This window comes from Eurosta solidaginis, chromosome 4 (genome assembly GCF_040869045.1).
Source record: "Eurosta solidaginis isolate ZX-2024a chromosome 4, ASM4086904v1, whole genome shotgun sequence".
NCBI lineage: Eukaryota > Metazoa > Arthropoda > Insecta > Diptera > Tephritidae > Eurosta > Eurosta solidaginis.
The window spans coordinates 241,694,549-241,708,939 of record NC_090322.1 but is presented as its reverse complement, the minus strand read 5'-3'; positions in this window follow the sequence as shown (position 1 = coordinate 241,708,939).

Below are 14,391 nucleotides of genomic sequence, written 5' to 3'. Positions count from 1 at the left end.
TCTAATCTTAACAACATTTGACTGATATTCTACCTCAGTCGTGGTATGGTTGACCTAATAACAAAACTTAAACAAATTTAGAAAATGGACTTGACCCGCCCCTATTTTGTTACTCCTTCCAAAATACTTTTAATGCTATAAGTCGAACAAAAGTCTCCCAATTCGAACGAAATTTGGCATACACATTTTTTCCATAGCTACAACTGTTAAACTGCATTTTTAACCTCTGAAGTTCATTAGTGGTATCCTCTGTATTCTTTTCACGAAAATGAGTGCAGAATAGATGTGTGTTTTTATTTCATATTGTGCCGAATATTAGCATCACTATGCTGTTAGTAAATAATCACAACAAAAAATACAGCAAGCAGCCAAACTTATGTACATTTACAGGCATAACCAGCAGCTCGATATGAAGAGATATCTCACACACACATGTAGTCATCAGCCGAAGATGTTACTCACACATACATATAGCAAAATTACCAAGCAAGAGATACAACAGTTCTAGAAAGTGATACGTCTAGACCTTAGGAGAAAAATGCGGACGAGGCAACAGAGAGTATAAAAGCAGCGCAAGCTGAGGAATGGCTAATCAGCTTGATTAAAACACGCTTTTGTGAAGTACGTGATATTGAAGTATAATTGTACTACTACCAAAGTCTCCCAAAGTAGTCTAAATAAAGGCCATTTTGCAATATTGAATATTGGAGAAAAGGTGCATAATTATCAGGAATTCCCCAGAATTTGTTACAATATGTATTATTGCGCAGTCTTTTAACACTATTAACCACACAAAACAAGCAACAACAGCAGCGTTTCAAGTGCACAGCTGGGTATGTAATGTTCGATTTCAGCCGAACTTAGACCTTACTTGATTTTAGTAGAAACGCTGTATAAAATATTTAATATTTTCGGGAAGTATAGAAAAAGAGGAGATTTACTTACATGTACATACATATATCACGCATTTTGTCGGGCTTGAGGCAACCAATAAGTAGGAGTAGCGCAACTCAACAAGAGAGATTCTATTGAAGTGACTTACAAAAAAAAAAAAAATGGTTAGAGAATTTGCACACCCTATTAAACAATTTTGATTGAGCTTGATGAAGTATGTTCTAAATTAATTTAAGTTTACATAAAACAAAATTTGCAGAGTTGCATGTGGACTTGTATAAATTAATAATAAAAAAAGTGTTGATGGTCCAATAAATTTTTGGTATTTGCAATGCGAAATTCTTGCTACATTCTAGGGCAGCTCGATAATATTAATGTAAGAATTGCACGAAAAGAAATGCAAAGTAAAACACACCAAATTTTATATACATGAGCAATTTATAGTATGCTTTTACCTGCCTCAAATTCGTGAGGTTGAGGTTTGTTAAAACACAACGAATTTAATTGCATGATCAGTGACCCAACTTTCGGCGCCATATTTCCTGTCCCGAACACTTCAGAGCACGATCATTTTTATACTCAGTTGAGCAGAGCTCACAGAGTATATTAACTTTGATTGGATAACGGTTGGTTGTACAGGTATAAAGGAATCGAGATAGATATAGACTTCCATATATCAAAATCATCAGTATCGAAAAAAAAATTTGATTGAGCCATGTCCGTCCGTCCGTCCGTCTGTCCGCAACACGATACCTTGAGTAAATTTTGAGGTATCTTGATGAAATTTGGTATATATGTTCCGGGCACTCATCTCAGATCGCTATTTAAAATGAACGATATCGGACAATAACCACGCCCACTTTTTCGATATCGAAAAATCGAGAAAGTGCGATAATTCATTACCAAATACGGACTAAGCGATGAAACTTTGTAGGTGAGTTGAACTTATGACGCAGAATAGAAAACTTGTAAAATTTTGGACAATGGGCGTGGCACCGCCCACTTTTAAAAGAAGGTAATTTAGAAGTTTTGCAAGCTGTAATTTGGCAGTCGTTGAAGATATCAGATTTGGCAGAACGTTATTCTTATTACTATATGTCTGCTTAAAAAAAATTAGCAAAATCGGAGTACGAACACGCCCACTTTTTAAAAAAAATTTTTTAAATTCAAATTTTAAAAGAAAAGTTAACATCTTTACAGTATATAAGTAAATTATGTCAACATTCAACTCCAGTAATGATATGATGCAACAAAATACAAAAATAAAAGAAAATTTCAAAAGGGGCGTGGCTCCGCCCTTTTTCATTTAATTTGTCTAGGATACTTTTAATGCCATAAGTCGAACAAAAATTTACCAATCCTTGTGAAATTTGGTAGAGGCTTAGATTCTAGGACGATAACTGTGTTCTGTGAAAAAGGGCGAAATCGGTTGAAGCCACGCCCAGTTTTTATACACAGTCGTCCGTCTGTCCTTCCGCTCGGCCGTTAACACGATAACTTAAGCAAAAATCGATATATCTTTACTGAACTCAGTTCACGTACTTATCTGAACTCACTTTGTATTGGTGTAAAAAATTGCCGAAATCCGACTATGACCACTTTTTCGATATCGAAAATTACGAAAAATGAAAAAAATGCCATAATTATATACCAAAAAGGGATAAAACATGATAATTTGATTGGTCTATTGACGCAAAATATAACTTTAGAAAAAACTTTGTAAAATGGGTGTAACACCTACCATATTAAGTAGAAGAAAATGAAAGAGTTTTGCAGGGCGAAATCAAAAGCCCTTGGAATCTTGGAAGGAATACTGTTCGTGGTATTACATATATAAATAAATTAGCGGTATCCAACAGATGATGTTCTGGATCACCCTGGTCCACATTTTGGTCGATATCTGGAAAACGCAATTCCCTTTTAAAACCCTCATTAACACCTTTCATTTGATACCCATATCGTACAAACAAATTCTAGAGTCTGGCCTGGTCCACCTTTATGGCGATATCCCTAAATGGCGTCCATCTATAGAACTATGGCCCACTTCCTCTTAAAATACTCTTTAATACCTTCCATTTGATACACATGTCATACAAACACATTCCAGGGTTACCCTAGGTTCTTTTTACTACATGGTGATTTTCCCTTACTTTGTCTCCACAGCTCTCAACTGAGTATGTAATGTTCGGTTACACCCGAACTTAGTCTTCCTTACTTGTTTATAGTAGTATGTGTGTACAAAGAGAATGGAGAAAAAAATTTGAGCGCAGAATGCACACATGAGATGTTAACTGCTTGAAGCATTGTGAATGATAACAAAGTGTGATATCTTCTGCATAGACGTCAAAATTCGAAAGTGATTGGATCACCTGATTTGTAATTGACTATCGCTGTCTCATTCTGTATCTCTTTCTATCACTCGCTGAAGATAGGCGCCGCCATATTGAACACCCTGTCAAAACGCTAAAAAGTAGCCATATTGAACACCCTGTCAAGCAGTTGACAGATAAGATAACGCACTTAGTTATTATTCACAATGGCTTGAAGTACAAGCGAAAACTGATTCACTGCTTGATCTGCTGAAACTCAGTCGCTGCACTCACACAACATGTAGGTGAGCGCCGAATAAATTTGCGGAATTCTACGAAGCTTTTGAGTGAACCACTGATGTAGAAAAAGAGGCTTCCCAGCTACTAATCACATTTACAAGCCAACCTAATAAAACCTCGCTGCGTTTTTTTAGCGCACGCAAACAACAGGCGTTTTTTGCCTTAACCCAAATAAGCATGCGTTGCGACAATGTAAAGCATGTGTCCAAACGTCAAATCTAAATGTCACGCAGAACAAAAATTGGAAATCGAGCTAGTTTTTCACGCAGAAAATTCAATTTGGGTTGCTCTCATACAAGTTGTATGTGCATGAGACATATTTGACAGAAAATGACTTGCGGGCGTTTATATTAGGTTGGTTTGTTACTCTAGTTCCTAGCGGAATCAGGGAAAGGTGACTGCCGAAAATTAGCTGATTCGTACTTCCGGCGCACTACGAATTCAAAATTAGTCTATCGATTTAAAAAAACAAAGTATATGGAATTTTTATTTATGTTTGTATGTTACCATGCTGCCACCTTGTATCGTTACGCAATGTCTAGATCCAATGCTAACCGTTCAACATAGCCTAACGCAGTTTCAAAACATTTCAAAAAGAAGAGTGAGCACAAACCCAAACTTACAATTATAAACTGTTACTTACAAACGATAGGCATCGCCATTTGCATCCAGCATACACCGAGCAATTAAGGGATATTTATTTGCACAATTTTCTTTGACCTTCTGCAGAAGAATGCTTGAAAAATTTAGGCCTAGGTCATAAAGATAAAGAGATTGCGTAACCCTTGTGGGCGCACAAAGGAAACGTTTTTTGCCAACTTTCCTACAAAGAAGACCGCATTACTCCGAAGAGAATGCCTTACCGCCAATTTCAGCGGCCAAATACTGCATAGCTTCGTTAAGTATCTTCTCAACTTTTTATGTTATCAACTTCCCCAAAAGTGAACTTCTACGGATGTTAGGAAAAAGCCCATGCAGGGAATACTTCTCTGCTCTCTTGGACAGAAGTAGCAATGAAACACCCAGGAAAAATGATGAATTTGAGCTCAAAATCGAAAACATTTGCTTTCCAATATTCAGATTAAAAACAGCAAAGTCGCTCTGATGGACTGCCTGCCGATCTCTTCAAATGCGGTGTCGAGGAATTGATAAATGGGTTACATTAACTTCTCTGCAGATTACATGAATGGCTGACGATTCGAATTTAAGTGTTCTAACCGATTTGACATTAAAACAAAACCCTGGAATTTACCCCTTTTTTATCGCTCTGCTTTCTGCCTCTACTTTTTTCACGAACATTCTTTTCTTCCCTTTTTAACCATCTTTAGCTTTGGCACATTATTTGTTTTGCACTCGATACCTGTAGGCAGCGTGATTATCTCTCTTCTAGCTGGCTCTTATCCGGCTATGCGATTTTGGCTGTTTCGTACAAATGACGCCATTTATCTCTATTTCGCTACAACTGACGTTACATTGGGAGCACCAAGAGAGGTCAAGTCTTCTTCGATCTTCCTCTCCACACTTAGAGTAGGTTGGTTACCCACTTTATCTGCTTCAAAATTGTGCTGTCGATTGAAATACTTTATTGGCCGGAGCATCTTCATCCATTTGCATAACATGACCTAGTCAATGAAGCTCATACAGCTCATTACTAAAACCTCCTTCGATAATCGCCGTCGGCATCACAGAAAGATCCATACATCTTCCGGAGAACTTCTCCGTCGAACAATCCAAGAACCATCTCATCTTTTCTCGACACCTTACATGATTCTGAGTCATAAATAACAGGTACGATGAGCGACTTGAAAAGTGGGATTGTTGCTAGGCGTGAGGAAACTTTATTTTTCAATTGCGAACTCCATCCAAAGAAAGATTTGTTGTCAAGGGTTATTTTCGGTATAGATTTCTAAGCTGACGTGATTCTCGCTGTTAATGCTCGGCCCTACATATACGAAGTCCTTCACATTATATAATTTATATAAATCAACAGTGCCGCGGCTTATAAGGGTGAATGCGCCTATTCTTTCTTGGATGATAGCAAGTACTTCTTCCTATGCATCTAAAGTACTTTTTAATTTTCAGACATAATTTTTTCTTAAATTTTTAATGACCCCTTAAAGATTTGAAATCAAATCCTCTGCCATGATGCTATTACCGCCTTTGGCCAGCTTAAACTTTTCGACCACCACATTTTGCCCTAATTCGCAAGTAATTCTGCCTTTGTAAATTTCAACTAAATACACCTCTTACCTCCTTCAATAATTAATTTGGTACAAAAACCTATACGAAAACTAACTTGTAAAGAATGCTTGCTGCGCGCCACACAGTGGGCGTTTTGAGCAAAAATCTCTTCAAAAATATCCTGAACCGAAAACAAAGAGAGTTTAAACAAAAACTGATTTAAGGTTTAATTCCTTAATGTTTTTGAGATATTTAATTCAACTTTTTGTAAAAAATGAAATGTTAATAAAATAATAGAAAAAATTAAATCTGTTTTTCAGCTTTAAAAATTTTAGTTTAAATTTAAAAATGTTTCCAATTTTTTAAACCTTTCAATTAACTATATTTATGTGGTATAGATTTTGATTGAAAATTTTAACTCGCTGGTCCGATATGATACCAAAATGATGTCTAATCTTATCCCTAAATAATACCGAAAGAGGTTTCATAACGGTCATGAAGTTCTCATATGATCCAAAATAGTCCCGAGATCATTCACTAAATGATCCCGAAATGATTCTAAACTAATTCCACAAAAAATTTTGAGTTGGTAATGAAATAGTTTCTAATTGATTTCAAAATATTCTCAAAGTTATTGGGATATGACTCACAAAATCACTTCAAAAACATTCTCGAAATGCGCTTGAAGTGATCCCGAAATCTTTCCAAAAGGTCCCTTAAACAATGCCGAAAAGATCCCGAAATGGTGATGTACTTGTCCCAAAATACTCCCCACTCCGAAATAAGCGTGAAAACAATTGAAATTATGTCTAAATATCATCGGAAGCTATCCCGATAATGATACTGTAAAAAATCGCATCAATATCGGAAGCGAGCGGAAATGACTCTGAATTAGTTTCGAATTGACCACAAAATTATCCTAAAATTATTCTGAAATAGATTTCTAGTCATTTCAATATTATTATAAAATAAAGGGAAAATAATCTCACTTTAATTTCGAAAACAAAGCTGAAATAGTGACAAAGTAATCTTGAAATAGTACCGAAACTGTGTCTGTGATAAAGTAATCCTGAAATAGTATCGAAACTGTGTCTGTGATAAACTAATCCCAAAATAGTACCGAAACTGTGTCTTAGATAATCTAGAGATGATCCAGAAATGGTTCTGTGTTTATCCCAAAATACTCTACAAGTGACCTCGAAATTGCCTCTAAACGATCATAAAATAGTTCTTAAATATTCGCTAAATACTCCCAAAGTGACATCGCAGAAAAGTTCTCGAAAACTGTTCCGAAATAATTACAAAACAGTCACGAAACCATCCCAAAATGATGCCAAAACCAGTGTCGAATAGATCCCGAAATAATACCGAAAAATGTATCAAAATAATCCTGAAATCGACCAAAAAATAATACCGGTATGACTCTGAAATAATCCCCAATAATTTCGCAATGGTGCTGAAATGATCCCGAAATAATGCTGAAATACTTTCGAATAGATCCCACAAAAGAATTTTGAAATGTTCCCTTATTCATTCAAAAGCTAACCCCAGAATGAAATTTTGAACTTGATATTTATCGTATTATTTTCCCAACATAAAGAAACAATTTGGATTATTAAATATACACAGTTTTGACAGCTTTTGCCTAAATTCTAGCACTGCTGGAAAGTTCGAGTGGATCATTAATTTAGGGACCTAGACTTTAGGCGAACTCGATCACCACGCCTTAATACCAAAACGAAATTTTCCGAAAACTTTTTTAATATTTGCGTTTTGTATACTGGGATAACTCTATCAACTATCTAGCACTTTGATTTTGAAGAAACTTGTTTCAAATTAGCCCACCGTGCACTGCCCCATCTCGATTAATTACACCGCTTGCATCGTCGGTAGCAGATACAAACAACAACACAACCAAAATAGGCAAATTGTGAAAAATACCGTAAACAGTTAAACGAACGGCAAGTTGAACTGCGGTGAGTTGAGAATTTGTAAACATTTTTGCGTTGCTATCGTAAATCTTTTCATTAAGAAAAACTTTTCATAACTCTCAGTCCGATGATTGTGGGAAGCGTATAAGAAGTCCGATATTTGTTATTTATGCAGGGACGCAGCCGCTGTTGCCCTCATTGTTACTACTACTTTAGACATTTTTATTGTTGCTTTTACTGTTTTTGTAATCCTGCGTCTTTTTTGGCATGTTTTCGTTATTAGTCTGATTAATTTGGCTCTTTTCATAAATTACCAACAACTTCACTTAAATATTTCATTGGAAAGTGAGATGCGCATTAACGAAGAGTAGAAGCCGGCATTTAAGAGGTGAAGCGTAAAAAGGCCAAAAGTGCCCTTTTTATTTACAAACAGCCACTTGACGACGATGACTTCGCTATAAAGGGCCCAGCGCGGTATCCATGATGTTGTTAGCTTTGCTCGCTTGTGGGGGCTCGAATGTGGGAAGGGGTGTGGCATAAGCGTCAAGGAACCACATCATACATTATACTAATAAAGGATAATTCATTAGTGTTTAAAATTTCTGGCATTTACAACATAAAAATTGACGGCCATGATGATAGTGGCAGACGGCGAAATTGGGTTGCCCGAACAAGCGAACAATACGCTTACGCCAATGAAATTATAGTGAAATGGGTTAAGTTTTAGATTAATTGCTATTTAATAAAATTAATCTTGAAGAATCTCAAATGGCGTTCAAGTAGTCGCACATATTAAACGTTAGTAAAAAAGAAGAGTGAACAATGGGATTCAAGGGGTTGATAAGCGCAATACAAGAGCTACAGAGCTCCCGCAGCCCAATTGTCAACCGCACGTACGCGAGGGAAATCCTGTTATAAATATGAATGTATCAATCACATATTTAGCAGGCGAGGCTCTGGCGAGCCCAAGTTTCTCATGGAACATGGGCGTGATGGCCTAGAAGGTTTAATGTCATATTCATCGTTCTCGTGATGGTAGGTCTTGTACCTTAATGGTGCTTGTTGTTGGAGCGTTCCGTATCTGTATCAGGCAAAGGATAATCAACATCGATAACACTCCACAAAAACCTTCGGAGAGTGAACCATAAGAGCGCACCTCATTTTAAAGACTGGATTGATTATTTGGTGTGAGAGACGCTGATCGCAAAGGAGAAAAGCGTGCATATAAAAGAATTGGAGGTTTTAGCGGCTTTGTTTTTCCAACAACCACAAAATGGGCTTAGTTGAGCGGTATTTTCTTGATGATAGCATTTAAGTGTGGAAGGGAAGAGTCGATAAATATTCAATTGATGTGAGAGAAAGAGGTATTTTCTTGATTCCTCTACTTACGTAAGATGGGTGTTTACACAATTCCGACTTACAAAACCTCGAAATACAAAATACCACCACGACCAAATCTCGACATGACCAAATTCCGAGAAGACCAAATCCTATACACTCATAATCCAGACACGACCAAATGGTTTTATTGAAAACAATACTTACCTTAATTAATAATAATACTAAAAGCTAGAAAAAAAACAAGTAAGGAAGGTTAGGTTCGGGTGTAACCGAACATTACATACTCAGCTAAGAGCTATGGAGACAAAATAAGGGAAAATCACCATGTAGGAAAATGAACCTAGGGTAACCCTGGAATGTGTTTGTATGACATGGGTTTCAAATGGAAGGTATTAAAGATTATTTTAAGAGGGAGTGGGCCATAGTTCTATAGGTGGACGCCATTTCGCGATATCGCCATAAAGATGGACCAGGGCTGATTCTAGAATGTGTTTGTACGAATGGGTATCACATTAGAGGTATTAAAGAGTATTTTAAGAGAAAGTGGGCCATCGTTCTATAGATGGACGCCATTTAGGGATATCGCCATAAAGGTGGACCAGGGGTGACTCTAGAATTTGTTTGTATGATATGGTTATCAAATTAAAGGTGTTAATGAGTATTTTAAAAGGGAGTGGGCCTTAGTTCTTTAGGTGGACGACTTTTCGGGATATCGTTATAAAGGTGGACCAGAGTTGACTCTAGAATACGTTTGTACAATATGGGTATCAAACGAAAGTTAATAATGGATATTTTAAAAGGGAGTGGGCCTTAGTTCTATAGGTGGACGCCTTTTCGGGGTATCGCCATAAAGGTGGACCAGGGGTGACTCTATAACGTGTTTGTACGATATGGGTATCAAATTAAAGGTATTATGAGGGGTTTAAAAGGGAGTTGTATATGTGAAGGCGTTTTCGAGATATCGACCAAAATGTGGACCAGGGTAACCCAGACCATCATCTGTCGGGTACCGCTAATTTATTTATATATGGGGTATTCTATCCCATTTCGACCAATTCTGAACCCGACCCCTTTAGAATTGGCTGAAAGTTTTTCTTCTTTTTCTAGCTTACGAAAGACGTTTTTCAGAAATTTTTCAAATTTTTTCATCCAACTCAAAAAAAGTTATGAATTTTTAAAAAAACACCGTTTTTGTTTTCAAAATGCTATAACTTTTTCAAAAATTTACCGTTTGGATCTTTTATTTTTTTTAAATGTGTTTTTAAATTTACTTTTCGGAAAAAATTCAAAAAAATTTTTAAAGTTTTTTTTTGTAATTTTTCAGTTTTTCGAGGTTTTTCGAATTTCGCCCTTCTTTTTTTTTTCTCATAAAAAACTCCAATCAATTCTGCAATCATCCCCACTAATCCCGAAGTGGGCTGAGAATTTTTTGTTTTTTTTATTTAATTGAAGAAAAAAAAAACTTTAAAATTTTTTTGTATTTTGTCCGAAAAGTACATTTAAAAACATATTTATAAAAAAAAAAAAAATGATCCCAAACGGTCAATTTTTGAAATAGTTATAGCATTATAAAAACAAAAACGGTTTTTTTTTTTAAATTCATAACTTTTTTTGAGTTGGATGGAAAAATTTGAAAAAATTCTGAAAAACGTCTTTCGTAAGCTAGAAAAAGAAGAAAAACTTTCAGCCATTTCTAAAGGGGTCGGGTTCAAAATTGGTGAAATGGGATGGAATACCCCATATGTAATACCACGAACAGTATTCCTGCCAAGATTCCAAGGGCTCTTGATTTCGCCCTGCAACACTTTTTCATTTTCTTCTACTTAATATGGTAGGTGTCACACCCATTTCGCAAAGTTTTTTTCTAAAGATATATTTTGCGTCAATAAACCAATCCAATTACCATGTTTCATCCCTTTTTTCGTATTTGGTATAGAATTATGGCATTTTTTTCATTTTTCGTAATTTTCGATATCGAAAAAGTGTTCATAGTCGGATTTCGGCCATTTTTTATACCAATACAAAGTGAGTCCAGATAATTACGTGAACTGAGTAAAGATATATCGATTTTGGCTCAAGTTATCATGTTAACGGCCGAGCGGAAGGAGAGACGGTCGACTGTGTATAAAAACTGGGGGTGGCTTCAACCGATTTCGCCCTTTTTTAAAAACAGTTATCGTCCTAGAATCTAAGCCCCTACCAAATTTCGTAAGGATTGGTAAATTTTTGTTCGACTTATGGCATTAAATGTATCCTAGACAAATTAAATGAAAAAGGGCGGAGCCACGCCCATTTTGAAATTTTCTTTTATTTTTTATTTTGTTGCACCATATCATTACTGGAGTTGAATCTTGACATAATTTGCTTATATACTGTAAAGATATTCAATTTTTTGTTAAAACTTGACTCACATTTTTTTTTTTAAGTGGGCGTGGTCGTTCTTCGATTTTGCTAATTTTTATTACGTAACGTTCCTGCCAAATTTCATCATGATATCTTCAACGAATGCCAAATTACAACTTGCAAAACTTTTAAATTACCTTCTTTTAAAAGTGGGCGGTGCCACGCCCGTTGTGCACAATTTTACTAATTTTCTATTCTGCGTCAATAAACCAACCCACCTACCAAGTTTCATCGCTTCATCCGTCTTTGGCAATGAATTATCGCATTTTTTCCGTTTTTCGAAATTTTCGATATCGAAAAAGTGGGCGTGGTTATAGTCCGATACCGTTCGTTTTAAATAGCAATCTAAGATGAGTTCCCAGGAACCTACATACCAAATTTCATCAAGATGCCTCAAAATTTACTTAAGTTATCGTGTTAACGGACGGACGGACGGACGCACGGACATGACTCAATCAAATTTTTTTTCGATACTGATGATTTCGATGTATGGAAGTCTATATCTATCTCGATTCCTTTATAATTGTACAACCAACCGTTATCCAATCAAACTTAATATACTCTGTGAGCTCTGCTCAACTGAGTATAATTAGGTAGGTCCTAGGTACTATTGATCACACTTCTCATCAATCTAAGGCGTTGATCAGACAAATAAATAAAAGCGTTACCCGATAAAACATCGGCTACGCGATCCACAGTATATCTGCGCAGAAGACATTTCTGTGTAGGCGTCTTGTGGAAGCGTTTCAAAAAAAAAAAAAAAATAACTCTGCGTTTGCGTCATGTGTTATAATTGAATTATTGTAGTGTCGAGATTTTGTTATGCGTGGATTGTATCCTGTCGGAATTTCTGAAAAAATGTCGGGATTAAGTATTGTTGGGATTCTGAAAGTTGAGATTATTAGGTGCCCCAGAACAAATCAGAAGCCTACTTTGCTAGGGATCTTCACTATATAAAGTAGTTTTCTAAATTTAAACAAATTAATGCAAGGCGTGTTAGCCAAGAGATTTTAGGCCCAGCTTCTATTCCCAATTGCGTTGTTCTCCTTGTAATTTCCCATACAAATTTGCGGGACGGGACCTACATGTTTTAACGCCCACTTCGTACTACAACTGCAAGGCAGATGAGTTTGCACTGTGAAGCCTTTAATGGCAGAAATACACTCGGAGTGTCTGCCAAATCACTGCCAATGGGCTACCCCGCTTAGAAAAACTATTTTCTACCGCTATCTAGTATATCCAAACGCTACGAGGACTTACTACCTTGACTGTTTTCAACCTACTTCTTGAATTCATCCTGAACCACCAAATTGTTAAAAATCAACGCGAATTATGAAAGTCCTACATTTAACTTGTACTTTGTTTGAGCTACAAAAAAGCATACTCAAAATAATTCAGGAAAAATAAAAAATTCGAAATTTTTGTAAAGTTTTCTCGAAACTTCAAGTTTTTTCTTAAACGTTTTTGAGATTGATTTGATTTAGTCCCAGTTATAAACTTCATGGGAGTTTTTTTCTTAATTTCTCGAAATTTAAAAAGAGAATTTAACTGCCAAAATTTAATAAAAATTGCCTCTGCCTTTTTTCTGTACGCTGCTGTACATATACATACATACTGTGACGAATATTAACAACACTAAGGGATGCTATCATCTCTAAGTCGATACTAAGCAGTGACTTGTATGCACATCAACAAATCAATCATTAGATATGTCTACCCATATGTCCATACAAGCAAGCAGCGGAGAGTAACGCACAAACACATGCATATATACTCCCGAAAGTATGCAATCATTTGTGCGAATATCACTCACATATGCACGCGCATGGGCTATGCCAGAAGCTATAAAATCGTACATCTGTAGTTATAGCTCAGAAATTTTATATGATAACTAACTAGTAATTTCTAGAAATGGAAGCGCCTAGAAATATGTCAACTTGGAAACGAAACAGTATAAAAGCAGCAACGGTTGAGGCACGACTTTGAGTTTGCTTTAAACACGCTATCTGTCGAGAAGTAGTAGTATTGTGAAGTACTCGAATAAGGGCCATTTTGCATTATTGAATAGTGGAGTTATTTATTCAACATTTTAGTGATTCGAACATGGCAGAAGATTTGAAATAAGAGGATTTGCACTAAATTCGTTACAATACGTTAATCACCAAATAAAAGATAATCATTGTTATTTTCAGTGTAATTCTAAAAGCTCTCAAATACCGCATCTATTTATTGTATAATCTTCAATGAACAAATAAATTCCTACATCGTCATTTTCTGTGTTTATATATGTGTGTGAGTGTATAACATGTATGTTTGTATAACTCGACTCGATGCCTTGCATCAGCTAAATTTTAATTAATCCCACTTGAAATATTAAAATAATACTAATTACACTCACTCGTTGGGTGAATGTCAAAAAACAAGAAAGGAAGAAGCTGACCCAAGCGCAAACACAGAAAGTACATACATACATTCATATATGTAAATATATATGGAAGAGGATGAAAGAAAATTGTTGGTGGTAAATTTTTTGGAGTTTGATGGGTGCGACGAGTGCACTTGAACAGATTAGAAGCCCGGATACTGCGCTGCTGTGTGTAGGACATAAGCATTATGTATGTATGTAAATATATGCATAAGGAGATCGCTCGTACATATGGTACATATGTATGTTCATATGTGCATTATATTGACACTGAAATAAAAAGAAATATATGGATACTGTTTTGTTTCCTACTACTTCACGAAGAATGAAAGGATTACAAACTACTTCAAAGGATGCAAAATAATGTGTACATTAACAAGTAAGGAAGGCTAAGTTCGGGTGTAACCGAGCATAACATACTCAGCTGAGAGCTTTGGAGACAAAAAAACAGAAAATCACCATGTAGGAAAATGAATCTAGGGTAACCCTGGAATGTGTTTGTATGACATGTGTATTAAATGGAAGGTATTAAAGAGTATTTTAAAAGGGAGTGGGTCATAGTCCTGTATAGGTGGACGCCTTTTCGAGATATCGCCATAAAGGTGGA